Source organism: Sus scrofa, chromosome 12 (genome assembly GCF_054392235.1).
Source record: "Sus scrofa isolate SSC_HxYL_T2T_F1_AM1 chromosome 12, Sscrofa_HxYL_maternal_Yorkshire_Landrace_v2.0, whole genome shotgun sequence".
NCBI classification, from domain to species: Eukaryota; Metazoa; Chordata; class Mammalia; order Artiodactyla; family Suidae; genus Sus; species Sus scrofa.
This window is the reverse complement of record NC_139394.1, coordinates 9,259,110-9,286,665: the sequence shown is the minus strand read 5'-3', so window position 1 is coordinate 9,286,665 and position 27,556 is coordinate 9,259,110. Positions and strand designations below refer to the sequence as shown.

At 42.4% G+C, this 27,556-nt stretch overlaps 1 long non-coding RNA gene across 4 annotated transcripts in view; it reads right to left on the bottom strand.

Annotated features, from left to right (window-relative positions):
- Nucleotides 1-27,556, bottom strand: part of LOC110255978 (uncharacterized) — an 867,249-nt gene that overhangs the window by 575,688 nt on the left and 264,005 nt on the right. For all 4 annotated transcript variants that reach the window (XR_014820806.1, XR_014820805.1, XR_014820808.1 and 1 more), the window contains one exon: nucleotides 23,938-23,996. This is a non-coding gene — a long non-coding RNA (uncharacterized LOC110255978). The remainder of the gene's footprint in view (nucleotides 1-23,937; nucleotides 23,997-27,556) is intronic.

Below are 27,556 nucleotides of genomic sequence, written 5' to 3'. Positions count from 1 at the left end.
TCTGATTGGATATATGGAAATGACAGTTACCAGAGGATTACTGGCTGGGCTGGAGTCTTGCTTATTAACCAACACAGGTGGGACTGGTATTTGTCAGCTTAAATTTCCTTCTGCATTCATCTCTGTTCTGGTTAGGCAGACCTCTGGCTCACATCAAGATGTTGAAAGTCAATCCTTAAATCTGCATCAAGCCTGAAACTTGATTTTTCTCTTAGGTAATGACATTATGGATGATGCAAAAAGGGGAGAATTCACCGCATGATCCGAAAGCATCAAGGCTCCAAATCCAGTAATGAACGAAAACTAAGTTTTGGAGACAGGGGAGAGGGAATTTCATTATGGGAGCTTTCAGATAACTAGACGTAAATTCCAAGGTCAGAGTGATGGTGTCACTATGCCGACAGTTCCAAAGAATCAATCCGATCTTTATGTTTCCTTTCATGTCATGTGCTTGGAAAAAGCGCTTGTCTCCTTCCAGGGCAAGTAGAAATTTGCTCATCGGGGAGTTGGAGTTTTTGCCCATCTGCTTACACAGATCGAAGCCTGGTTTCCTCCCAAGTCTAAGGATGAAATCGTTTGACACATCATTGCTATGCAGCATTCTTAGACTTTCTCCCCCAAGCCTAACGTATGTACTTTGCCTCTAGCAAGTGACAATATCGGTTTTACATGCATGCATGAAGGGCAGCTAGTATTTGGCACGAAGTTACAAGTACGCTTTTTAAATGTTTTCCATTTGGAGGAGGACAACTTTGAACTCTTTCCACAGTTCCCTTTAAACCATGCATGTGTGTGGCTTGGCCGTGACGTAAACGAAAGGAGCCCGATGGACACTTTCCATTAATGGACGCGGCTAGTCTGGGGTCTGCCTCCCGTGCCTGAGTGTGTCAGCATGACACGCTCTGCCACCCACACCTTGTAAAATGTTCTTCCCTGCTTTATAATTGTTTCATCATTCCAGGGAGGCAAAACACGATTGTGGGGATAAATGCTAAATTACACATTTAAGAAAACACATTCTTAAGGAAAACTGGGGAAAGGGCCAGATGTGATTGAAGCTTCAGCCACTCTTGCTTTTGATGCTGAATTTCTTCCATCTCATAGAATCCCATGACTTTTGAAACTAGTCAGAGTTCTTAATTACAGCGCCTTGTCTAGGCTGCTCTCTTTCAATATTACTTAAGTTCGAAAGTCTTTCCTGAGACTTTTTTTGCTCATCTGACCCCCTTCTTCTAAACAGAATTTGAATTACCGCATGGAAGTAGGACAGCAATCTACCTTAAACGCATATGCAATATCACATGAAAAATTATAACTCATGAGTTAGCTCATGCTGTTTCACTCCCTCCTATTCCTGGAGTCTTCCTGCTTCCTCTCTTCCTACCCAGTTTCTCTAAAGACCTTTATTTTTTTAATTCTCATTCTCTCCTTTCCTTGAAACCTCTGATTGCACAGCAAATAGAGAGCTCTCACTTCCTTCGGTTTCATCCTTCTACAGCTTTAATTAGATGGTGCTATAAACTTTGTAATTAGCTCTCTTCTCTTTCACATTATTCGGTTGTCCCCAAATATAACAAATTAAATTATACATTCTTGGAAGGTTATGATAATTGGGAGACAGCACAGGAAATGGAGTTAGGAAGACCAAAGATGAAATTCTTCTCTGCCATTTTCTGTGTGACTCTAAACAGGCTATCTCTTCAGAATTGTTTTTATGTTCTACAAAAGGGAACCAGCAAAAAACATCATTTAGAGGTAGAGTAGGTAAGCGAATAAGCTCCCACATATAAGTTGCTTAGTACACTGCCTGACAGTTACTGGTGAAGTTAAACGTAAATTCCCCCCTCAGCACCTTTTATTCTCAGCACTTGGCTCCGCGCTTTACTTTCAGCAATTAATAAGGGTATTGGGATTGATGCTGCTGCTACCATGAGTTTCTTCTATTGTCTAGATCGCCCTGAGAACTTTTTAATCTTCAAAAAAAAAAAAAAAAAGGCCTGATTCTCAGTAACTCCAGCTCAGGAAGGAAGGAAGGACATGGGTCGTTGTCTTCAGGGGCTGCTTCAGGCATCACACAGCATTCTGCACCAGACTAAGGGAGGCCAGGGGTGGATCCTGCCTCCCCCCAGGATGGAAATCCAGCCATTAACAGTCATTTTGGAACATGAACCCTAAAGAAATGGCACAATGCACAGCTGAAAACTGACAGCAGGCTGGGAGCTTTTGCTAATAAAATAACTGAGGGTTTGGTACAGTTAGAATTCCTGTAAGACCTGGTGGGACAGTTCCAAGAATGAGCCGGAGGAGGCACACACTGGAGGCAGGAGGACTCCACTGCTTCTCTCTTAAGCTCAGGTGCCCCCGCCTACCCTTTCCTGCTTTGGGCTAGGAATGAGCAGTATCTCTCCTTTGGGGTAGCTGTGCTTTGGGAGGTTTTTCTCCAAGCTACCCCTAGAGGGCGACATGACTCTCCTCCTCGTGTTCTCAGCCATGGGCCTGGGGCAAGGGTAAAGCTGGAAAGCTACATTGCTCTGCGCCACAGCAGGTCTCAAATGATTCAAAATTTACCTGCAAATAATTGAGGCCCAATTATCAACTGATTAACCCTAGCACCCAACATGGATAAACTGGCTACTCTGTGTATGTATTTTTCTGTTGGCACAATTTTGCCATTAGACATGCAAAAATGGACCTCCCTCTTTCCAGAGTCAAAAACTGCCCTCTCTACTCTTAGGTCAACTCTAAGAGTAATTTAAATAGATGTTGTTTTATTGAAAAGAAGTGTGCTTTGTCTCATTCATAAAGGAATGCGATATCTTTATCCAAAAAGGTATACACAGTGATAACTACACTTTAAAATTTTTAATTTTAATGCAGAGACTCCTAATTTTCTGGGATAAATTCAGTTTTTCTATCTATGTACTTCATACATAGATTTAAAATTACATCTTTTTTTCACTCATACATCCGTTGGAAGCATAAACGTGCCTTTAATCCGTGAATGTGCATGCTCACTAAAACCAACATCATGCTCAATGGAGGAGACGTTCTGCTCTAAGCCTACTTCACCATTTACAAAAAAATGCTACTGGTACGTCTCTCATATGGTGGCATAAAATGAGACCGCCTATGTGACGCACTTAGCGCAATGCCTGTCGTTAAGTAAGCAGCCAATAAATATCAGCTATTATTACCAAAGACACAAAATTCTGCGGCATGCTGCTCTAAAACCTTTTAACGACGCATTTGCTTTAATACAGAGAGGCCTCCGATTCTCATTATTCTAATCTTCTGGGTGTCACTTATTGAGGACAGACACATATAGGTGTAGTATGCTCAGAAGGAATGATTTGAGAAATATATAAAGAGTGGTTTCCATTAGACACATACACACACACATGCACTGCAATGCACACAAGTCTCAGCAGACCAATATGAATTGTGTCCGTCGATGACTTGGAAATGGGAAATTGCATAGATTTTTTATTACATTTTTAGTAATGCCAGTGCTAATTTATGGATGTAAAGCTTTTTAAAATTTGTGAGCAATATGTGTGTGTGTGTGTGTGTGTGTGTGTAAAATCTTGACAATTTGCTTATCAAGTCCTGAGTACCTGCTCTCAGGGAAAGCTCAGCTCTTTAGGACGAAGGGTTTGACAGATAACACACCCTCCCTCAATCCCACCTTCTTTTTATGAAATCTAATTTGTCCCTGAGACATTGTCAACATCACATAAAAACTGTGGTCAACAACTTATTCTCACCTCCTCCACCTAGAAATAAAAAGCATTGGACTGGAGTGAAAAGGGGAAACGCTTGGAAGGGCTTCAACACGGCTTCATCCTGTGAGGAGCTTGATGCGGGATGGACGTTAGGGGCGGGGGATGAAGCCCGTCTCATCTCCTAATTCATGGGGGAGACGCCACTGCCTGAACTCTTTGCTCGTCTCCCAGGTTTTGGTATATGTGAGGAATGTAACTTTATACTGTCTTTGGTCATTTGAAACACAAAGGAAGAACTGACGACTAGTTAGTAAAGGACAAGGGGAGGGCAACCACAGGCACTGGTATTCTGATAAAAGGATGGGAACGAAAGGGTTCATTTAAAAAAGACCCACGACTCAAGGCTGAGAGGATGAGGACAGAATACCAGGATCGCTCAAGACTTGTCCAAAAACGTATAGGGGAATGAGAAGGACTGCCTTTCGGCTCTCTAATCGTGTCTGTCAGGTTTCACCTCTGAAATGCCAAGCATCGGGGTCTCCTCTACCTTCTTGCTCCCCTCCTAACTTCACCCGGGCCATTCTTTTCGCTTTTGATGCACAAATGCATGTTCGCAGCCACACAGGCAGGCTGCACTGGTTCCCGTGGGCGTTCAGGGCAGGCTTACGTGATTTGTGGCTTTGGCGGCCTGATGTGGGTTTTGCCCTTGAGAAAAACTCCGGTTCTGATGTGTGCAGCTAGTAAATGAAGCATAGTAACGGCATAATTGGGACACGGTGGATCATGCTGTGAGCCCAGACTGCACGGACACCTCAACAGCGAGCTGGCTTAGGAACGGCACGTCCCGTCGCATGTGGCCTCTGGTGACCTCGCTGAGCCTTCCCTCCCAGGCAGGGTGCGCAGAGTTGGGGCTGTCCGGGTTCTGGACTGTAGCTTTTGTTCTCAGCAAACATAATACGCTTACATAATAAAAACAGTGTGCTACACCTGAAATAAAAATTATTATCCTGGAGATTATCTTTGCCAGTCTCCTCCCCCTCCCGTGGGTACCACTGTATCCAAGCAATGAGGCTTTGAGAGGTGTGAGAATAGTCATTTCATCCACTGAATACAAAAGTGCCCTTTATCAGCCGGGAGGGGAGATGAGGTATAACTCTGTTCCACTTAAGTTTAACCTAAAAGGGACTTAGGGAGGCTACTTCAACTGTCTCAGTCCAAACCTTAACTTGAGCTGAGCAGATCATCTCTGGGAACAAGGTGTGCATGTGTGAGAGGCAAAGAAACTCTTTCTGGAGCAAAGAAATCAAAGTACCTAACTTCAGGTATCAAAGGCAGGCCGGGATGCCGGAAGAGAGAAGCAAGAGGGCACAGCTCAGCGGCAGCGAGAGCCTGATGCAGAAAGGCGTGTGTTCTTCTAAGGCATTCTGCTTCCGAAGAAGCTGGCTGTGTGCCCCGGGATTGGAGAGAAGAAAGATCTGGTTTGCTCAGCATCGCGGGGTTCTTGAGGCACAGGACTTTGGGTCTGAAAGTCTGAGCACACTAAGCTGAGGCCCTGACTGCTTGATGAGTTCAAGGTGAGCTCTAGAGAGAATTCTGCCAAAAGTCTTTCTAAGGGGCTGGTGCCACAAGCCCAACACCTCTGGGCAGTTGAGACCCATGGCTCTGGTCCTTTCGATAATGATTTTCTACCTCGGGGAATACGTTAACCCGTTTCCCATGGTCCTTGCAGTGTTCACTGTCACCTGGAAATCCACATTCTCAAAACTGCTTAAATCCCAAAATAAATCCTGTATTGAAGTAGACGGCTTTCATTTTTCCAGTGCATTTAATGTTTGGCCACTGACTACAGATGTTTTGGATTAAGGTGGACATGGCCAGAAAAAAACCTGCAGATGTCTAATTCTTTGCAGGTTTTATAATATTATATAGTGACGGTTTTATATCCCATTACAATAAAATGAGCTGGGTTTATTACACCCTCAGAACAACAACAACAACAACAAAGAAATGACAAGTTGGACAGTAATTAGCTTGAATAGACATGTATTTTATCCTTTTACTAGCAAGACAATTGTAATTTTATGCTCCAGAAAAACTCGTACTTAGAGGTGGTGTCTGAGGTTGCTTTGCCAAACTGATGCTCATATTGTTATTAAGCCGATGGCAAAATGTGCTCCCAAGGCCTCTGTCCTATAAAGGACTTGGGGTTTATAGCCAACCTGAGTCTGCCGTTCACGCTTGCTCTTGCATATGTTTATAAACTACAGAACAAACCGGACTGGCCATTTCTTGTATGGCCAAGATGGAAGAGCCAATCTTTCTATCCATCCATTCATTCTTGAAATTCTCTTCCTAAGATAGGTTTCATGACACACATTCCAAGGTGGAGATCCAGGAAGATGTTGCACCCTAATAGCTGGCATGTAGAAGAACAGTACAGAGGCCAAGCTTCTAGATGGTATCCAGAACCCAACCCGGGGGCAGAAAACTGCCTTGAGGTCTGATCACTCTTCTTAAAGGCCTCTGACACCAGGGGCTCCCAATAAGAGCAGCTGCCACGCTTTCTGGTCCCCTGCCACCACTCCATGATCTCATTAGAACGCCATGCTTCTGCAGCCAGCAGCACTAGAGGAAAACTGATCTTTTCGTAGACAACAGAATGCTTCCTTCGAGAACCTACCCACAGCTACAGTGACACCTCCACAAACTCTACCACCATCCGAAGACTCTGAATCCAACTCAGCAGCACTGGGTACTTTTTATCAATCACCTTTTATCTTCATATATCGGGGGAATGTTTTTCCTTGAACAAAAGCAAAGATTGCCTCTTTAGACTCTCATACTAAGTGAAGTAAGTCAGAAAGAGAAAGGCAAATACCATATGATATCACTTACAACTGGAATCTAATATACGGCACAAATGAACCTTTCCACAGAAGAGAAACTCATGGGCTTGGAGAACAGACTTGCGGTTGCCGAGGGGGAGGAGCAGGGTGTGGGATGGATGGGGAATCTGGGGTTAATGGATGCAAACTATTGCCTTGGGAATGGATAAGCAATGAGATCCTGCTGTATGGCACCGGGAACTCTAGTCACTTGGGATGCCGCGTGAATGGAGGAGAATGTGAGCAAAGGGAATGTATACATGTGTGTGTGCCTGGGTCACCTTGCTGCACAGTAGAAAACTGACAGAACACTGTAAACCAGCTATCATGGAAAAACTAAAAATCATTCATAGTAAAAGATTGCCTCTTTAGTTATAAAGCCCTGTTTTACCAAAGTGAAGCATTTAATGACGCCAGTAAACATAACTTAGCCAAGACACCACCGCTTACTGGAGCCAACTCTCCCATTCCACCCGTTTGTTCATTTAGGTGTCCCCTTGGAATGGAATATAAATATTCAAAGTCAATCATTTCCTACTAGGAACTGCTCAAGGGAGCAGTCAGTACTGAAGAGAATCAAACAAAACCGGCGTTAAGGTGTTTGGATCAAGGGGACAAGCAGCCATCTCTTCTCCCAGAAGCATACTGGAAATAAAACTAAAGTAACTCTGGGAGTTCCCGTCGTGGCGCAGTGGTTAACGAATCCGACTGGGAACCATGAGGTTGCGGGTTTGGTCCCTGCCCTTGCTCAGTGGGTTAACGATCCGGCGTTGCCCTGAGCTGTGGTGTAGGTTGCAGACGCGGCTCGGATCCCGCGTTGCTGTGGCTCTGGCGTAGGCCGGGGGCTGCAGCTCCGATTCAACCCCTAGCCTGGGAACCTCCATATGCCGCGGAAGCGGCCCAAGAAATAGCAACAACAACAAAAAAGACAAAAAGACAAAAAAAAAAAAAAAAAAAAAAAAAAAACTAAAGTAACTCTGAAAAGAACATACACGTGTCCTATGTTCACAGCATATCTGAACAAGCAGCGAGCACTGGTAACCCGGTCCAACCCTGTACCTCACATGCAGCTGGTAAAACTAAGTGATATAATTTACATTGAAATAACTTGGTATCAAAAGAGAAAGGCTCTGATTTCAGACATGTTACCAAAAGCACACATATACCTCTTTGGATGAAAGATACTAAAATTAAAAAGAGAAAACCCCAACAATATTAATATCTTCTATGATTACCTTCTAGTCTCATGATCGAGCAATTATTTCTGCTGGCAATATACAAGCATCTTATAACTAGGAGTACATTTAATAAATTCAGGTAACCAATTTGTCATACAACTCTATGTCCTGTATAGGAACTGCACGGTAAACTCCAAAGAGCTGACCACACGACCTCATTACAAGACAAGACAAAGGCTGAACTGGCTGCTAAAATATAATGCTGTGTAGCCCAGTCCTAAAACAGTGGTTGCCTGCTTCCTGCATGTAGGCTGTAGTCTCTGAGATAGAGTATATTCTCAATGTTAAAATAACAATCAGAGTGATTAACAGCCTCCAGGTAGTGGTGTGGATTTCATCCCACATACACACCCAGTGCATTAACCTTCCCACTGCAAACCAGTCCAGCAAGCACAAAGAATACATTGAGGGAAGGAGAGGGAATCACTGGGAAAACAGATCCACTTAGGAGGTTGGAACCTGCCTCCAGGGAAAGGGCTTATTGTAAATACCTTAGTCTTGAATGCCACCATTTCTAGATCATCCTGCTTTATTTCTGGTGGCTTAGCCATAGTCCTGAGACAACGCTGCGACAGTGGCTGTTCACAGCATACACGTAACGCGGGGCTAAGAGACAGAAATGACCCACAGTATCACTGCAGTGTTCTGGGGATTCTGCCGGATTCTGGTGATTTCTCAAGAAGTCTGCACCCTCACCAGAGATCTTTTGGCCTCTCCTGTTTTTCTAGAGTTACACAGGAAGTGAAATTATACCATTTAAAATAAACAAACCCATACAACTACAAACGTAATAAATTCACCGAGTAATATAAAAAAAAAAAGTAAATCAACCCTTCTGATAAGCCAACCCCCAAACACATTCATATAAGAAACATTATGATGTTCCTAATATTTTAGTTCAAAAGTGAGTGATTTATAGAGTTCCTGTCAGGGCTCAGTGGTTAATGAACTATGACCAGGATCCACGAGGACGTGGGTTCAACCCCTGGCCTCACTTAGTGGGTTAAGGATTCAGCATTGCCATGAGCTGTAGTTGAGCTCACAAATGCAGCTCAGATTCCACATTGCTGTAGGTTGGTGGCTAAAGCTCTGATTCAACCCCTAGCCTGGGAACTTCCATATGCAGTGGGTGTGGCCCTAAAAGGACCAAAATTAAAAGTGAGTAATTAATTTATTGAAAACAAATAATGGGAAAAAATCCAATTAATAAGACCTGGGGAATTATATTTCCAGTTGATCACTCTTCTTTCTCCCTCTTCCTCTCACCATAACAATCACAAATAAGCTTGGGGGTAAACCAATGTTCAAAGAATTTTATTTGTTTGCTTTGTTTTGTTTGCAAACGACAGATAAAACTAGGAAAATATGTGAACTTCAGTATTAGAGACTTTCGTGATTCATCCTAGAGACTGCAACAACTGATCTGGTTTCCCAGCCATCAACCACAGAGGTTATAAATAAATATGTTTTAACGCTGAATGGTTGATGGAGACACGGCACCTGTGGATATTTGTGTGCGCGTCAGTGTGTGTTTACACACAACTGAGTTCTAATTAGAACATCAATAGCATCTTTAAATCTCTCGAACATATTCAGACTAGCCTCCGCCATGAACTTGGCAAAGGATCTGGAGCGGTCTTGGAGTAAACACTTGATTTCTATTACATAACAAAATCGTATCACTGGAAATGCAACCAGCAATACTACAGATTGATTAAAGTAGTGGGGAGGGGAGTCACACCCGTGGCATGCAGAAATTCCCAGGCCAGGGATCAAACCCATGCCGCAGCAGTGACAGCACAGGATCCCTAACCCACAGAGCTACCAGGGAAAGAACTGCTTGATTTAAGTATTAAAGAGTATTCTATTTAAAATCTTTAACAGATCACTGACAAATCATTTCACAAAATTTCAGTACTTCTGCACACGGACAAATACATGTTCCACACTGTAAAGCCTCGTGACTATTCACCAGTAAAAGACACATCAGCTGTGAGGTCCCTAAGGATGAGTCTGATTCAAGGTTTCTCACCCTGGACACTAATAACCCTCTGAGACGGATAGTTCACTATTGGAGAGGATTGCCCTGTGAATTGTAAAGCTGTGGCACTCACGCCAGTCTCTGCTTCCACTCGATGCCAGCAGTGCCCCCCTCCTCCACCCCGAGCTGTGATAAACAAAAATGTCTCTAGTTGCAAAACATCCCCTCGGGAGCAAAATCACCTGCAACTGAGAACCAGTAGGTGAACAAAACACAAAAATAGAATTTTTTTTTTTTTTTGCTTGCTTTCATTTTTTTCCTCAAAGTATTTAGAGAAAGAATTTATAATTGCCTCTGAGAAAGTTCTGGGCACTATCTTTCCAAGAGTATAGAGGTAAGCATATATGGCCTTGCATTTTTTTTTTTCAACTTGGAATATTAGATTCCGCTTGAGAGAGCAAATACTGAGGGCAGAAGGCAGATACATGGTAGGACAACCTCCTTAACATAGGCTCAGCACTTTTTAAAAAGGCTTGCGTTGAGGGTCTCTTCACAATTTAGCAAGAAAGGCGAACCGCAACTTCTAAATGCTGGTTTTGACTGTAGACCTCAGGATACCCAACGGCAAACTGCTGCCTTCTCATCCAAACAGCTTTTAAGAGTGAAGAGGCAGAATTCAGGTGAGACTAAAACAGAAGACACCAGACCAACAAAAACACCATGTTGATGACTCATAGATTCTGCGACGGCGTGTAGGGATAGGGAGCTTAACACAGGACTGCAGAGGGAAGCTGAGAAGATGCTTTGTCTTTCTGTACCTGATCATTAAAGGTTAAGAGAACTGAGGCAGCAAAAGGGCACATAACTCAGGCTGGCCTTGTGGGTTTGACCTCTCAGCTGCATTTTAGGAATGCTGGGCTGCTGCAGATGAATGCAATCCCTTTCCCACCCGACGCCCAGCAGTGTTCCACGCAGAATTCAGTGCTCAATAAATTTCTGACAATTTTGTTCAACAGGAAAACCCAGCTAGGAGACCCAAGATTTCCCATTTGAAGAGTCCTAGGCAGGAAGTGCACTGTCAAGAAAAAAGCTTTTTACAAAGTCAGGTGTTACTGACATTTGCAGGTGGAGGTGCCAGTGTAAGGCTCAAACTCGCACCATAGCGGTGACCTGAGCTACGGCAATGACAACGCCAGATCCTTAACCACTAGGTCAACAGGGAACTCCGGGACATCTTTATGACCAAAAGACACAAGAGACTGTTCTCATAACTTTCCTCCGGGAGGACGTAACATCAACTTGGTATCACAAGAGTTCATCCTCAAATCTCTTAAATGAGAGGTCATCGCCAAGCTTGTCTAGGAAAATGGGAAACGAAAGACGAATTCATAAGACCTGCTATGCAGTAGCTCGTTTGTGAGCATGTCAAAAATTTCAGTTATTTGATGTCAGTTTACATAAAATTAAAAAGGGAGCACACAGGCTGCAAGCTAGCGTCATGGACGTGCTCAACAGACACGAAGACACCAAGGGAGCCGCTGAGGATTAAGGAGAGGCAGGATGACTCACAACCAGCAGACGTATTAGGAAGCTGGTGTCCCTTCTGATATTCAGTTAACTAGAGGGGGTAATTTATAAGCAAAATACTGAGGTCTGCGTAGAGAGGGTTTTCACAGGATTTCATACGTGAGTCCAGGGAAACTGCCAAACACCCCCAGTCCTTACCAGGGCGTAGAAAACCTGCATGTCCTCTCCTATCTCTCTCCCCAAAATATTTTCACTTTGTTCACTACTACGAAGCCACTTGGTTTCCCGGCATTTCTCTTCTAGCTTTAAAACTCTGTACTTGCCACCATTCTCTCTAGAATGCCCCCGCCCCATTCTTTTTTCCCACACTGGGTCTCCACTTACCGTCGGATGTGATGTTAGCTCAAACGTCCCCCCGCAGAGAAGCTTTCTCATCTTGTCCTTTTAGCTAATGCTTTCACCCACCAACACCCATATTCCCAGGGGCTCACTCTCAACCCCATTATCTGGTGTATTTCTCACCCCCAAAAGTTATCCTCATCTGGAGTTCCCGTCGTAGCACAGCGGAAACAAATCCGACTAGGAACCGTGAGGCTGCCGATTCACCAACCCCTGGCCTCGCTCAGCGGGTTAAGGATCCAGCGTTGCCATGAGCTGTGGTGTAGGTCGCAGACACGGCTCAGATCTGGCATTGCTGTGGCTGTGGTGCAGGCCGGCAGCTACAGCTCCGATTGGACCCCTAGCCTGGGAACCTCCATATGCTGCAGGTGTGGCCCTAAAAAAACAAAAAAGCAAAAAAAAAAAAAAATCATCATCTGAAATTACCTTCATATTTATTTGATTATATGTTGATTGCTGGCCTCTGCCAGAAGGTAATCATTGACCAGGCAATTGGTGCATAGGTTTTTGACCCGTAAAACTAGTTTTTTAAAAAAAACTTTTTCAAAAAGTCAAGCTGAAATCTCGTGCTATCTGGTGTGGAGACGAATGAAGATTCCATCTCTTTATTGTTGTATTAAACTCTTACCTGAAGTAAGAAGAGATAAACAGGAGATGAAGAGGAAAGAGTTCCAGATCAAAGAAGAGCAGCCGTGACTAATACAGAGGTGGCTTTAGGACTGTCCCCGGGGAGCCTTGCCCACAGGGGACATGAACATTCCTGTGGTCCTAACGAACGACAAGAACAGTTTTCAATTTTCCATCAAGGAAGGGGTCATTAGGGCCCAAGCCCCAGTAAATTCCGACCCACCATCGTGAGCGTTTGTGTACCTTGTACCCAAAGATTTCCCCTTTCTGCCTTAGTCCCTGAAAAATATGATTTAACAAGTAACGTCCCTTCCTTTTCATCACAAAGGACAACCAGGTGAAACTTGATGAGTCTGACGCACTTATGAGACAGAAGGCATTAAAACAGCAGTAGCAAAATGAAAACACATCTGACATGCAGACGTTAGACGTGAAAAAGCTGGATCAGGAAGAACTTCATTTCATAGGAAGGATCTGCTTTACTGCCAACTTTTCAGAAGCGCTAGTTTGAAAAGATAAAACTCCAGGCTGCACCTTCAACTGGGCCTCTACCATTCAAAAAAGCTCACAGAAGAAGTTTGTTGCAACTGCAGGCAGATAGCGGAGGAATGAGAAGGCCGTGTGGGCTTGTGAAAACAGACCACAACAATAAGGACTCTGATAAAAACTCTGAAAGAATCTTTCTTCTTCAAACTATATGGTCTGAGATCCTGCGCCTTTGCCTGTACGTTCAGACAAATGTATCTTCGAACAAAAGGGATTCTGGCGCTTGGGGGAGAGCAAGATAGTCAGTGAAAACGAGATGTATCAGAAGGCCCGTGGTGAACTGAAAGGGGAAGGCCCGTGTGAGCAGGTGCAGGATCCCGCTTGAGACAAGCAGCTGAAAGGAGGGCGAGGATGTCTGAGAAGCTCCTGTGCTCTAATCAGCCACGAGAGAGGGAGGCACACAGTGTGCTTTCTCCGCGTGAGTAAAGGCTTAGGTCTTGATGGAAGCTGTACTTTGGGGAGGGGCTCTGAGCAGAAGACGAAGAGAAGCTAAGCAAACTGAAGAAGCCAAGTTGAAATTTCAGTGGAAGAATTTAGTCCCCACCGTCATGTCATAACCAACAGGACTCGGGCTTTGGCTAAATGCCTGGGTCCAGGTCCATGTTCTTGTCGTTAAAACTGACGTCTCTGCCCTATTATCTTCACTTTTCAACCAAATCATCCATGCCTGGAATATACTGAAATTAGTGACATCAAATTAGCAAGCAGTTACGGAACAACTCTAGACCCTAAACTCTTGCGGCACGAGGCCATCTCTGGTTTAGTTCACAACATTCCTCCCTCGATTCAGAGGATGTGGTACGTTCTTACTACAGAACTGCTGAGTGAATGAATGACTGGATGAATTCCTCTTCCTTGCCAGTCTGTGTGTTTTCCAGCTTTACATCTCCTTTAATGAGATGAATTGCCCTTTGAGGTTCTGGAGCTATGACCAAGGATGCACGCTAAAACTGAGGCACGTCCACTGGGTAATTTCTCACTCTTTTTCAGTAGCATATTTTATGGCAGCGCAGAAAAGAAACCAAAAGGCATCTATCAAGAGCACAGGCAATCGCTAGAGCATTGAGATGCCGCAGTATACAAAAATGCACTTCTCAGAAAGCACTGACCTTAGGATATGGAGGCACCCACTTACTTGGCATTACGATAATGAATGAGAAGTTCAAGGGCATCTGGGTCTAAGTGATGTATCAGAAGGAGGAGCACGACTGCTCATTTAATTCATTAACTAACTGACATTCAAGACCAGAGAACTTTGGGTGGGATGGTCATGAAATTTGAAGAACTTTGGTATTACTATTTTTTTTTCCCCCAAAATTAACCTGGCTCTCTGTATGTGGTTACTCATAAAGAAATAAAGAAGGAAAAATTTTAGGATAGCCATGGGTATTTTTAAAAATGGTGCCCATTAAAGGCCATAATATTGACGCAATTTTCCAGGGCTGGTTTCAGTTTTCCCCCTGAGTGGTAATTAGGTCATTGGGCCAGTCCTTCTCGGGACTGGCCATTACCATTTCACCAGGTTTGCTTCTAAAAATAGTCTTTTGTAGGAATTGTTAGTCACTATCAGCTTTTTCCTGAGTTAATTTGGCTTTCGCGTAAGGTGCCAAAAGCACCTCCCTGGAAACTTAAGTTTTCCATGTGTTCACAGAACACGTATATGCTCATTCAGCCCAGCACGGTCTGGATTTTCAACAGTTCTGATCTGGCTGCACCAGCCGAGGAAGACCACTGAGGTTGCAGTCCCCGGGCTTGCCTCTGGGGACAGCCGCTGTCACGCGCTGTGTCCTTGCACGGGGACAGTGTCTCCTGGGACTAGGAAAAGCACCTCTGCGATACTGCGATCTCGGGCCGAAGCCCCCTAGCCTGCTGTCTCATCCTGTCCCCTGCTTTCTTTGAGGACTTACACGTCTTCATGTAACATTCTAAGTTCCTTTTTCCAGAGACCTGCCTGTGTTTCCGCAGAAAGCTAAGGGGGGGTGGGTCAGCCTGGAACAAAGAAACAGGTGCTTCAGAGAACGTGCTCTATAGTGATTGAAGCCAACTGGACTGAAATCCAACCCCCCCCCCCGGAAATTCTGGGGTGTGACAGATCAAGGCGACCACTGCCAATGAGGGCATGGAAGACGATTCGGGGCTGTGGTACACACTGCGTGAAGATCAGCGGTAAAGGCAGTCCTGCTTCATTCTAACTTTGCTAAGGTGCTTCCGACTCCTCGTTTCCACCCACATCGAGAAGAAGTTAAACCTTCCGGCGAAGGAACACAGAGCCAAAAGTGAGGGGACCTGACTTTTAAGGAGTCTAGTTTATTCATTCCTATCACAAAGATTCTCAAGTGCCTGAAATATACTGACGGCTAAAATAGCCCTTAACTCGGCCAGTTCTCCATCCTTATCTACACAATGATTAGATGTAAAGAAGGAATAATTCAATTTTGTGAAATGACTTTGACATTTAAAACAGCAGTTCTTAAAGTGGGGTGCACAGTGTCTAGGGGACCCTGCTATCATTTGGAGTTCTCTGAGAGAGAAAAAGTATCTTTTATGATAACATAAAGAAATGACTGGTCTTTTCCCTTCGTGTTGACATTTGTTTTGGTCTTGCAGAAGCAATGCTGGCACTAACTGTTAACTGCCAAGACTTGTCATCATATTTTTCATTGCCAAGGATTCGTAATAAAAAGAGAGAGAGAGAGAGAGAGAGAAAGTCAAGTTCATTTAAGAAACCCTTGATGAAGCAATAAAGATTATTAATCTTATTAAATCTAGCATTGTGCAAAAAGGTCGTTTTAATAATTTGTACGATGAAGTGGGAAGAAGGCATAAAGCATTCCTACTGCCTACAGAGCAAACAAAATACCCCCAGTATGATTCTCTGACTTACAAGCTGAATTAGTCACTACTTTTTTATAAACACCATTTTTACTTGGAAAAAAAGGCTTAAAATATGACTATTCAGACTTGGGTATTTGGCAGACAATTTTTCAAAAATGAATGAAGCAATATCTCATGGCTTTGATTTGTTTTTCCCTGATAATTAGTGATGGGTTGAGCTTCTTTCCATGTATCCATTGACCATCTGTATGCCTTCTTTGGAGGGATGTCTATTCAAGTCTTTAGCTCATTTTTAAATCAAGTTATTAGTTTTCTGTTTGTTTGCTTGTTTGCTATTGAGGTGTAGGAGTTCCTTATATATTTTGGAAACTAACGCCTTCCTAGATATTATCTCTCACTTTTAAGGTTGCCTCTGTGTAGTTTCTTATGCAGATACTTTTCAGTCTGATAGAGTCTCATTTATCTACTTTGCTTTTGTTTCCTCTGCTTTCAGTGCCACATTCGTGAAATCACTGTCAAGACCAATTTATGAAGCTTTTCCACTATGTTTTCTGCCAGGAGTTTTAAACTTTGAGGTCTTACATGTTGAAGTCTTTAATCTATTTTGAGCTGATTTTGTGTTATAATGTAAGAAAAGGGTCTAAATTTATACCACATCTGTAGAATGGCTATTATCAAAAAAAAAAAAAAACCAAAATCAAAACAAACAAAAAACATAAAACAAGTGTTGGCAAGGATGTGGATAAATTGGAACCCTTATGCACTTGGGGATGCAAAACAGCACAACTACAATGGAAAATAATATTGAGGTTTCTCAAAAAATTAAAGAGCCCTATATCAACAATCCTACTGCTGGGTATTTATCCAAAATACCTGGAATTGGGAGCTCAAAGGGATATTAAGAATCCCATGTTCACTGCAGTGCTCTTCACAATAGCCAAGATGTGGAAACAAGCTAACTGTTCACTAATGGATGAGTGGATAAAGAAAATGTGATGCAAACATACAGTGGAATATTGTTCAGTCTTAAAAGGAAATCTTGCAATATGGATAAACCTTGGGAACATTATGTTAACTGAAGTAAAGTAGTCACAGAGGGATAAACATTGCATTTCCGTGGTCTAAAAAGAGTCAAAAGTCTCAAAAGCAAAGAAGAGGCTGCCAGGGGCTAGGAAGAAGTGGAAATAGAGAGTTGCTAATCGACATTAAAAACGCTCACTTAATCAGGAGTTCCCATTGTGGCTCAGAGGGTTAAGAATCCTCCATGAAGATGCAGGTTCAATCCCTGGCCTCCTTCGAGGGGTGAAGGATCCAGCGTTGCCACAAGCTGCAGTGTAAGTTGCAGATGTGGCTTGAATTCAGCTGCGGCTGTGGTGGCATAGGCCAGTAGCTGCGGCTCTAATTCAACCCCTAGCCTGGGAACTTCCGTAGGCTGTGTGCCCCCCCCACCACCCCAAAAAAAAGAAAAGAAAAAAATTTTCAGTTAAGCAAGATAAGGAAGTTCTACAGGTCTGCCACACAACACTGTGCCTCGTAATAACAACACTGCATCACAAGCTTAAAAAAATCTACTGCGTGTGGACCTCATGTTAAGTATTCTTACCATGGTTCTTGCAATCACAAATATAAATAAATGAATTAAAAGAACCTGTCTTTTCAAGGAAAACAAAAGGCAGCATTTTTGTCGATGATAAACTGCAAGCTCTCAAACAACAAGGAGCATTTTGGATACTTATTTCCGTCATCATGATTATGACATTTGCTCAAAACTTCAAAACCCCCGTGACTTGATAGGTGACAGTAGCAACAGAGAGGACTGCTTAATCTAATAAAATACATGTCATTGTTTAGCAGAGCCACATAACTTGAACAAATATTCTCCATATACCAACGGACAATGTTTGAAAATACGGCTGGGCTAGAAGACCCATTCAACAGATTTCTCATATAACAGTGTACAGGACTATATATATATATATGCATGACTGGGTCACTTTGCTGTACAGCAGAAATTGACAGAACACTGTAAATCAACTACAATAAAAAATGAGAATCTGAAAAAAATGTATTGATACTATGTCACACTACATTGCTGTGAAACTATAAGACACGATGTCTCCTAGAGTCTTGGTACAGTATCAATGAATAAATACCCACCATGATCTGACAAGGCTATTAAATTATTCCTCCGTTTCCAGATACACATCTGTATGTGGCCGGACTTTCTTCCTATAATTCAAACACAACAAAATGTAGAAACAGAATGATTGCAGAAGCAGATTTGAGAATTCAGCTGTCTTCTTGCAAGTCAGGCATTAAAGAGAGTTCCAAAAATGTAAACCAATGCCGTCTTCTTATTTGGAGAGGAAAACACAGTCATTTTCCATTAAAACCATGTTATTGAGTCTGTCATGTAAAGATTTATTGCTGCTATCGTAAGTACATTAACATCATAAAATTTCTCTTTTATTTTCCAATATGATGAATATTAACTGACATTGTCCGTATCACCCAAAAAGCTCTTTGGTCTCAATGCTTTTTAAGAGTGTAAAGGGTCCCTGGACCAAAACGTTGGAGAAATGCTACATTCAAGTGAATGGCTTCTGTTGCTTCTGCTGATAATACTAATGGAAAGCTTAGGAGGAGATGCTAGGAACTCAAAGACATCCTGGAGGATTGCTGTCTTGAGCATTCAGTCTTTGAGCCAGCTCAGGACTCACCAGGTTCATCACTGAATCGGGTTGGATCTGGCAATGAAATGTTATAATTACTCATCACCAATTTTCAAGATCTGGTTTGAACGGATTCCTCCAGTTCCCAAGGGGCATATAATCCCCCTTTTCTTTACTCACTTTCACTCTTATTAACAATTGTTTATTGTTTTGGAGAAAGGACAGCATGTCCACTGTGGCCCGTCAAAGGCACAGCCAGTTTGCCTTGACAGCTACTGAGGGGATTACTTGTTTGGAGTGTTTTCCTCTACTTCTGAATAGCTCTGGCTTTCCTCTTGGAAGCAGCTGAATTGTCCACAGGTAATCATGTGTTAATATTAAGCCTTAGAGCTTCAGGATGTCCTGAAAAGATTTCCATTCATGAGGGTTCCACACACAACAAGTTGAGGATTTTTACAATACAGCTATTGGAAATGACATTGTTTTTATGCCGGGGTCTCTCTCATTGTGTGCAATGAGCTTAGAACCATAAATAATAAGCTTAGTTGAAAAGTTAAACACTCACTGAAGTGTGTCATTGTTTCACTGAATAAATAGCTGTTGCAGACCTACTAAGCCACGGACCCCATCCCTAAGAGTTTCCATTTAATCCTTTCGGCACCTCTCATTCTTCTAAGATGGGTGTGGCTCTTTCAGTCTTAACAGAGCGCAGGATAGAACCACAGAGTGGGAAACTTTCGGAGCCAAGATTAAAAATAAGGTTTCTGTGCCTTCAGATCTGTAGGTGACACAACATGGATGCACTAGAAGAGGAACAGATTTGAAGTAGCAAACCAGTTAGGAAGACACTATATTGTCCCAATCAAAGGCATTACGATGAAATTTGATTTTTTTTTCTCTTAAAGAAAGACTCAGAATTTTCCCATGTAGTTTCCTGATAACCACCTCTCAAATACTCAACAGAGAAGGCAGCATTAGTGCAGAAGGACTCTGAAGTTTGGTGTTTCCCATCTATTACTGATTTGTAAATAATCCTGAAACAATTGCTAGGAAAAAACATTTTATGCTAGATCAAGTGCTCTGGTTTTGCATTTCCAAAAAGTCAACAATGGATGTATTCTCACTTGACATGAACACAACAATCTTTATTCTCCTGACTAAAAAGTCTCAATCTATAGGTTTCCTTTTCTTTTTCCTCCTCAGCTCCATAAACTGAGGTCTGAGGAGCAAAACCCAAGCTTTTGTTTCGACCTCCATGAACAGGTGACTTTGAATCCTGAATCACTACTTCTCCAGAGGGAAAAAGCAGAATTTAGTCATTGAATATAGATCTAATCCCAAGTATGGAAAGGAGGTTTCTACAGAATGAATGATTTTTGCTCCCCTTTTCAATTTCATAATGTGATCTCATTTGAGTATTCAATTCCCATTTTTTGAAAAAATAATAATTCAGCAAAAATGCTTAAAGAAGAAAACCCAAATATTTCTCAGTTTCCAAATTCAGATTTTAAAATTTAGCAAACATTTAATCTTTCTTTTGAGGGCTGCACCTGAGGCGTATAGAGGTTCCCAGGCTAGGGGTCGAACCGGAGCTACAGCTGCCAACCTGCACCACAGCTCCACGGCAACACCCACTGAGTGAGGCCAGGGATCGAACCTGCGTCCTCATGGATACTAGTCGGAACTCCGCTGACATTTTGATCATATTTAAGTTTCTAGCAGTTTTTGAAAAATGATCGTCTTGCTCCACCGCATGAAGACCCTCCTGAATTTCCCTCCGTGTTCAGGGTAAGTCACTATTCTCGCATCTGAGCCAAGAGACGGACCACATACTCCCGCCCAAGCCTTCTCTGCAGCCTCAGGGGTCCTGGAAACCCAGTCTGTCTCTTTCTCTCTCACCAGGCTGATGTTTTCCTAACTACATCCATCTGCTAATGCTCACCCTACTTCTTGGAAAGCTCTCCCTCCTTCCAGTTTCTTCTGATGGGGGGCATCCACACATTTCTTGAGTCTCATCTCGAGTGCCATCTACTGACATGAGGCACCAAGACTAGAAGCCGGCAGAGTCTATGAAGTCTTCTTCTTAAACCTCCTATCGCCCCCTGAGCCCCAGCCACACCTGAGCACATCCCCTCCTGGCTGCTATAACTGACCTGAACACCCTCCCACCAGAGTTCTTCTTCCAACACAGCTCACTCCATGTTTCTCCCCATAAATCTATAAACCTGCCAAAGGCAGAGTTCTCTTTTGCTGACCTTCTCATCCGGGCATATAGGACAACACTAGATATGTATTAGGCACTCACTAAATAACAAATATGTAGATTGCTCTCCGTCCAAGGACTTTCCCTACCATGTGCCTTGAATGATTTAAAAGGCTAAGGCAAACAGTCAGATGGAACCCTGAAATTCTGACCTGTGATTACTAGGGGAACTGATTTTTTTTTAATTAGTTGATAAAAACAGCATGATTTCAAGCATGAAAATGATTCAGAAACTAACGGATATTATCTTGGTTTTAATTATATTCAAAGCTGAGTCAATTTGTGCTTTTAGTGGCTTGGGTTATAAAAGCAGTCTTGTGAAATTAACTCTCCTGGCTATACAGAGTTTATCACCTTTTTAATTAAATATGCAGTAGCTGAGCTGGATGGAACTTTATGCTTAAAAAGTCCAATATCTGGGGCAAGTAAAGTACCTGATAAATATTTATTGAATGAATTAATGAGTGAGCTGAAGAATGAATGAAAAGTAAATACGTATAAACCATTCCTGTGAGTTTACAGATGATAAAACTGATACCCAAGTAGTTGCAGAACTATTACAAATAACCCAACATCACAGCTCTTGGGTCAGCATCTACTGTGTTGTGTGTATGTTGGAAACAGTATAATATATAATGACCTTTGATGGATGAAACACACCATCAGAGACAAAGAACCTCAGTGCAGGACAAGAAACATTTATCACACACTTAATATGGGCCTTACATTTTGCTTAGTGCTGGAGATACAAAGGAGGAAGGAATACAGTCTCATCGAGGAGAAACACAAAACAAATGTTTGTGGCGTGATACGACATACAAAGTGTTAGGAAAACACACAGTTCCACCTGGGGGCAAGAGAGGGGAGACGGAAAGCCATCCGGATTAGAAGACACTGGAGCTGCCTCCTGCAGAGTGCGTGGGCATTTTCCGAGTAGAGGGAACGGGGACTAGCATTCCAGGCAGAAGGCAGGGAGGAAGGCCAACTCATCAGGCATCACTGAGCCAACAGAGTCACATGACAACGTGCTGCAAGGAGAGAACCAGGGCTGACCTCAGCCGAGGGGAAGGATACCGCATAAATGAAGGGGAGCAATGACCTCCTTCTCCAGCCATTCCAGGATGGGAAACGAACATGGCAGAAACCATAAAGAGCGTCAAGAGAGTAAGAACAAAGGAAACCCATCTGTGTGAAGGCGATGGGCCCTTCCCTGTGGCTACAGCACTGCATGTCATGTCAACACATCTTTGTTAGAAATATCCCAACCTCACGTAGTATGAGAATCTCTAGTTGCATCAGTGGTGCTGCAAATGGCATTATTTCATTGCTTTTCACGGCTGGGTAGTATTCCATTGTGTTCTGCTATATAACACAGGAAACTAAATCCAAACTTGTGATAGAACATGGTGGAAGATACGATGAGAAAAAGAATCTACATATATATGTATGACTGGGTCACTTTGATATATGACAAGACACTGTAAACACTATAATAAAAATAAAAATAAAAAAAGGAATACCCCCGGCCTGAGCCAAGAGCAGGAGACAGTCAGTAGTGAACTCTAAGCTCTAGGTCGACATCAGATTATTGCTTACTTGCTAATTCACTCATTTTATTTATTTTACCGGATTCATTTTTCCATGGGTTCTTCTTGTAGTTTTTGTTCGTTTTTGGTATTTTAATTCATAGAAGGGTTAAAGAAGAGCTGGGATTTGAATGTTATCAGTACATACCTGATATCGAAATTCACGTTTCACCACCGCCTTAGATAGAAAAGCATCAGCTGATGTGGGTTTGCTCTCTAGACTTGATCACATCCAGCATCAGAAGTCCAGAAATCCTGAGCCGAGAAAGGCTTCACAGACCCACTCCTGTACATTAATCTCAGTGACGCCCTTACCCTTGACTGAAAGGGGACTGTTTCCATGAACAATTACTGAGAAAGGGTGTATCTCCCCAGGTCACGCCACCCACCTCAGTTCCCCAATAACCACAGGAAGTAAGAGATCACGGACCGGGAGAGGAAGGCGGCTACACCAGGAGATGAGGCTAAAACCTTGCAAAGGGACAGTGGGAGAAAGGAATCAGATATCCGAGACGGAAAAGCCAATGGCTCGGCCACGTGGAGGAAAGAAAGCTATTTAACAAACAGCACGGGAGATGGAAAAGAAGGCCCCAGCGTCATCAGTGCCTTTGCCATCTTCATCATCACCACCTCGCCCCCATCGTCGCCAGGAGCTCCAGCACGATGGTTCGAGCCTCAAGAACAGTTTCCCAAACGCTGGTCTAGACTTCCTACGGGTAACCCCGAACCCCTGCAATTGTCAGGCCACCAGAGCCTCAATTTCTTCATCTATAAAGAGCAAAAAGAGCAGCACCTAACTCAAAAAGCAGAGAGCCAAAGCTCCTTCACATAAAGTTTCAGTAGAGCATCTGGTCACGGAAGAGACTCTCAATAAATTCCATTGTCATCATCAGAATTAAAGATAACTCCTGACGGCGAGCTGTGGGTCATACTAGGAAATTCAAGGAGAGATTCGTGGATCACAGACCAGACATCTTGTGATGTTCACCCAACAGCTAGATGGATGTGAAGTATCAATTAGACTGGTTTCTCACCAGGTAGGAAAACTGCCCTTAAAGAAACAGGGATGCTCACATTCTCCAAAGTACTCCTTGAATTTTCTACAAAATAGCAATGAAAGGCATTTTTTTTTTCTTGGTGAAACATTATAACTCTGACCAGTTTAAAAAATTTAAAAAGTTTTTTTTTTTTCTTTTTTTTTGGTCCACTCTGCCTGGCTTGATTTTTTTTTTTTTTTTTAACTCTAATACATGCTTCTTCTTGGGCAAACTCCAGCCAGACAGATATTTGCCATTCCATTATTGTTTTAAAGTGTTAGCCCCAGACACATAAGCATTGTTGGAATGCAATGGAAAAAAAAATCTTTTAAATCTCAAATGGGGTAATAAACTGTAGCCAGAAGCTAATTGTCCTGAAACTTGAGCTTTTATAACATGTTACTACTGTAGTGGGACCACTCAGCACTTCTTTGGTGGGGTTGTTGTGTAATTGGTAGTAGATTACGTTGCAGACATATTAAAAAAAAAAAAAAGATGTCAAATCAGACATTTCTGCTTATTACTGTAGACCTCAGCATAATTCTCAAAGCAATCAATGCATTTCATCCATTAAACTATTGATGGGGGGTATTAATTCATATAATGTTTAACTACTCACTGTGGACTTTCTCTCTGCCAACTTTCCTCCACCCAAGAAGTCCTGAAATGTTGCCGCTCCTGTCAAAAGAAATGAATCATTAATAAGAACCAGCAAGGCCAGAGGTGAGCTAGAAGCTGGGCCGTGATATATACAGGCTTCATATTCTTTTAATTTGGTGCTGAACCGAGTGTGCAAAAAGGAGCAAGCAGCCCAGGAGGACTTTACCCAGAGTCTGGAAGAAATACAAAGAAGGGTATATTCAGCAAATCTTTTTATTGAATGTTTGGGGGCTACGAGAATCCTTTTTGTTTTCAGATTATATATTGGGTAGTCACTTTAGGGTCCATTTAAGTAACACCCTCTCCTGAACTCAAAACAGACAGGGGGCCACAGACATGATCAAACTCATCTGCCAAAGTCTTAATAAAATTAGGACAAGACCAGGTAAGAGTAGGCCTACATACAAAGAAAATTTTGCGATGAGAGTGTGAGAAGTACCTCTTCTTCCAAGTCTTAATCTTTGTACTGTGTTCATTTATATTGTTTTTTTTTTTCCTTCTATTTCCTCCCACTTTTTTTTTTTTTTGAAACTTCCCAACCTTAGGGGAACTCCATGTCAAGTGAGCTTACAAAGTAAAAGGGGAGACTGGCTGTTAGAAAAGAGAATGGCATGGTCACAAAACCGTGAGCTTTAAAGTCAGATCTGAATATAAAGTCTGGTTTGGTACCTCCTCATTGAATATAAAGTCTGGTTTGGTACCTCCTCAGTGAATATAAAGTCTGGTTTGGTACCTCCTCATTGGAAAATAATTTACCCCCATCTGGGTTCCAGTTTCCTCCTTTGTAAAATAAAGAAACTAACACCTACCTCACAGACATAGGATAAAGTATAAAAGGAAGAGCATCCAATTGCCAAGTAGGATTCTTGGCACTAAGACGATAAGCAGTGATGGGTAAGCGATACTGACAGTGGTGGTAAAAAGGAAATGAGGCCACTGGATCAGTCCTTTTAGGGAACGGAAGTCCCAAAGCAGGTTTAAGGCCCAGTTCAACATCAGCATCCCCCAAATCTTCATTCGATCCTACACGTGCTTTTGCTTAAGTCACCTGCTGGGCATTTGCCAGATGAATAATTTCAAAGGCACTGGAAAGGTAAGCCAGGCCAGAGAAGAAAGTGCGTAGCCTTGATCTGACTTATGGCTAAAAAGCCCAGCCACTTTACAGAATTTGGGAACAATGCTTGGAACCTGAATATTACCAAAATATTTTCGGGCTGTCTAAAGGACTCTCTCGCATGGGCCCAAATAATTCCTCGAATCGAGTTTGGAATAAATCTGACAGCAAAGCAAAATTTGGTGGTAAGAGAATCATAGAATTGAATTCGTTAACCTTTATATGTTTTCTCTTGGCCTGAAAACACAGTCCTCACCACTGTATTTGTAGCATTTTTTTAGGTTTCTTTTACTTGTAGCATGTTTGAGGTTTTATAAAACATGTCCAAGATCTCAGCTGATCCCCACCGCAATCTTGTGAGGTCCTTTTTATTATCACCGTCATCAATTTATGGCTTGAGCTCAAAGTGGATTTAGCAACTTGCCCTGTTATCACATCACTGGTGTGTTGCAAAAACATAATTACAACCCTAAACTACAGATGCTCAGTTCAGAGATCTTTCACTAGAGGATTAAGGTGGGTTTACAGTCATACTGCTGAAGGCCACAGATCAACCTGAGTAGGCATCCTATAATCCAAAACTCGGAGGGAGGTATCCTTTGGCTCTGAAAATGTTTCACATACAGAGGCCTCCTCTTTTTTTTTTTTTTTTTTTTTTTTTTTGGCCATGCCCACGGAATGCAGCAGTTCCCGAATCAGGGATTGAACCCACACCACACCACAGCAGCAACCTAAGCCACACCAGCGACAATGCTGGATCCTTAATCCACTGAGCCACGAGGGGACTCTGAAGGTCTCCTACTTTTTGAGGATCTTCCAGCTCAAAAATATTTTTTAAATATACAAGATACGACTGATTTCTTAATAACCACATGAATTTAACCTTAGGTGAGAAGATTTTTCAAGTGTTCCAGACATACTGCCTGCCATTCATTCATATACATAAAAATACTTGAAAGAGGCCTTTATTCTGACTGGGCACTATTCTGGGCACTGTAGATATAACGGTGAAAGAAAAAAAAAAAACAGACAATAAAGCTGATCTTCTGAAGCTTCCCTTCTTAAGTAGGGAGATGAAATATTCAAAAAGTGCACTATACTGTTTGTCTATGATGTGGAGTGTCTGGAAGAAAACGCGAGTGGGGGTGAGAGAGTGATTCTGAGATGCTCTTTTAAGTAGGGTTGTTTGGAAGTATGGTGGTTCCTTAAAAACCTAAAAATAGAACTACCCTAATGCCCCAGCATTTCCACTCCTGGGCATATACCGGAAAGAAACAAAGACACTAATTTGAAAAGACACATGCATCCCAATGTTCACAGCATCACTGTTTACAACTGCCAAGATTTGGAAGCAACCTAAGTATCTGTCAACCAACGAATGAATAACGAAGACGTGGCATACACACACATGCAGACACCCACACTCAAAGGAATACTACCCAGCCATAAAAAAGAATGACATTTTGCCATTTGCAACAGAGAGGGACTTGGAAGGCATTCTGCTAAGTGAAGTAAGTCAGAAATAGCAAGACGAATACTATGTATCATATGAGGAATCTAAAAAATACAATAAACGAGTGTATATAACAAGAGGGAAAGAGACTGACAGATACAGGAAACAAGTCAGGGGTTACCAGTGGAGAGAGGAAAGGGGGCAGGGCAAGATGGGGGGTGAGGGGTGAAATGATACAAACTATTATGCATAAAATAAGCTACAAGGATATAGTGTATTACACAGGGACTATAACTAATATTTTGTAATAGCTATAAATGGAGTATAACCTTTAAAAATTGTGAACTACTATGTTGCATGCCTGTAATTTATATAATATTATACACCAACTAAAATTAAAAAAAATAAAGACAGAAATGGTAAATCTAAATAAACAAAAACCTGAATAAAGTTATTTGGGAAGACCTCACTAATAAGATCATATGTGATCAGAAACCTGAAAAAATAACCAAGCATGGTGATCCGGCTGCAAGACTATTGTAATAATCTAGATAAGACATGATAGTGGCTTGGACAAAGGAAGGACAGTGTAGACAGTGAGAAGTGTTAGAATTGGAATATATCTGGAGCCAATAGGATTTGCGAACAGATTAAATGCCAGCAGTGAGAAGACAACATCCTATTTGACCTAGACTCTGATGAGCGTGTTTCCTACCAGAGAGAGTGAAGACAGAGGTGGAAGTAGGTTTGGGAAAGAAAATCAGGTGTCCATGGGGTTGGACATATTAAGTGTCAACTGGGTATTAGGTCAAAGAGTTGCAATCCTGCAGGATATAAAAAATTGAGAGTTGTCAGGGTGTGGAATGTACTTAAAGGCACAGAACTTCAGGACTTTCTAGGGGGTGTGAGTAAATACAGACAAGACTCAGGGATGAATCCTTGGACACCCCGCTGATTAGATGCAGCAAGACCAGCAACACAGCCTGAAATGAAGATGGAGAAGGTTCCTGC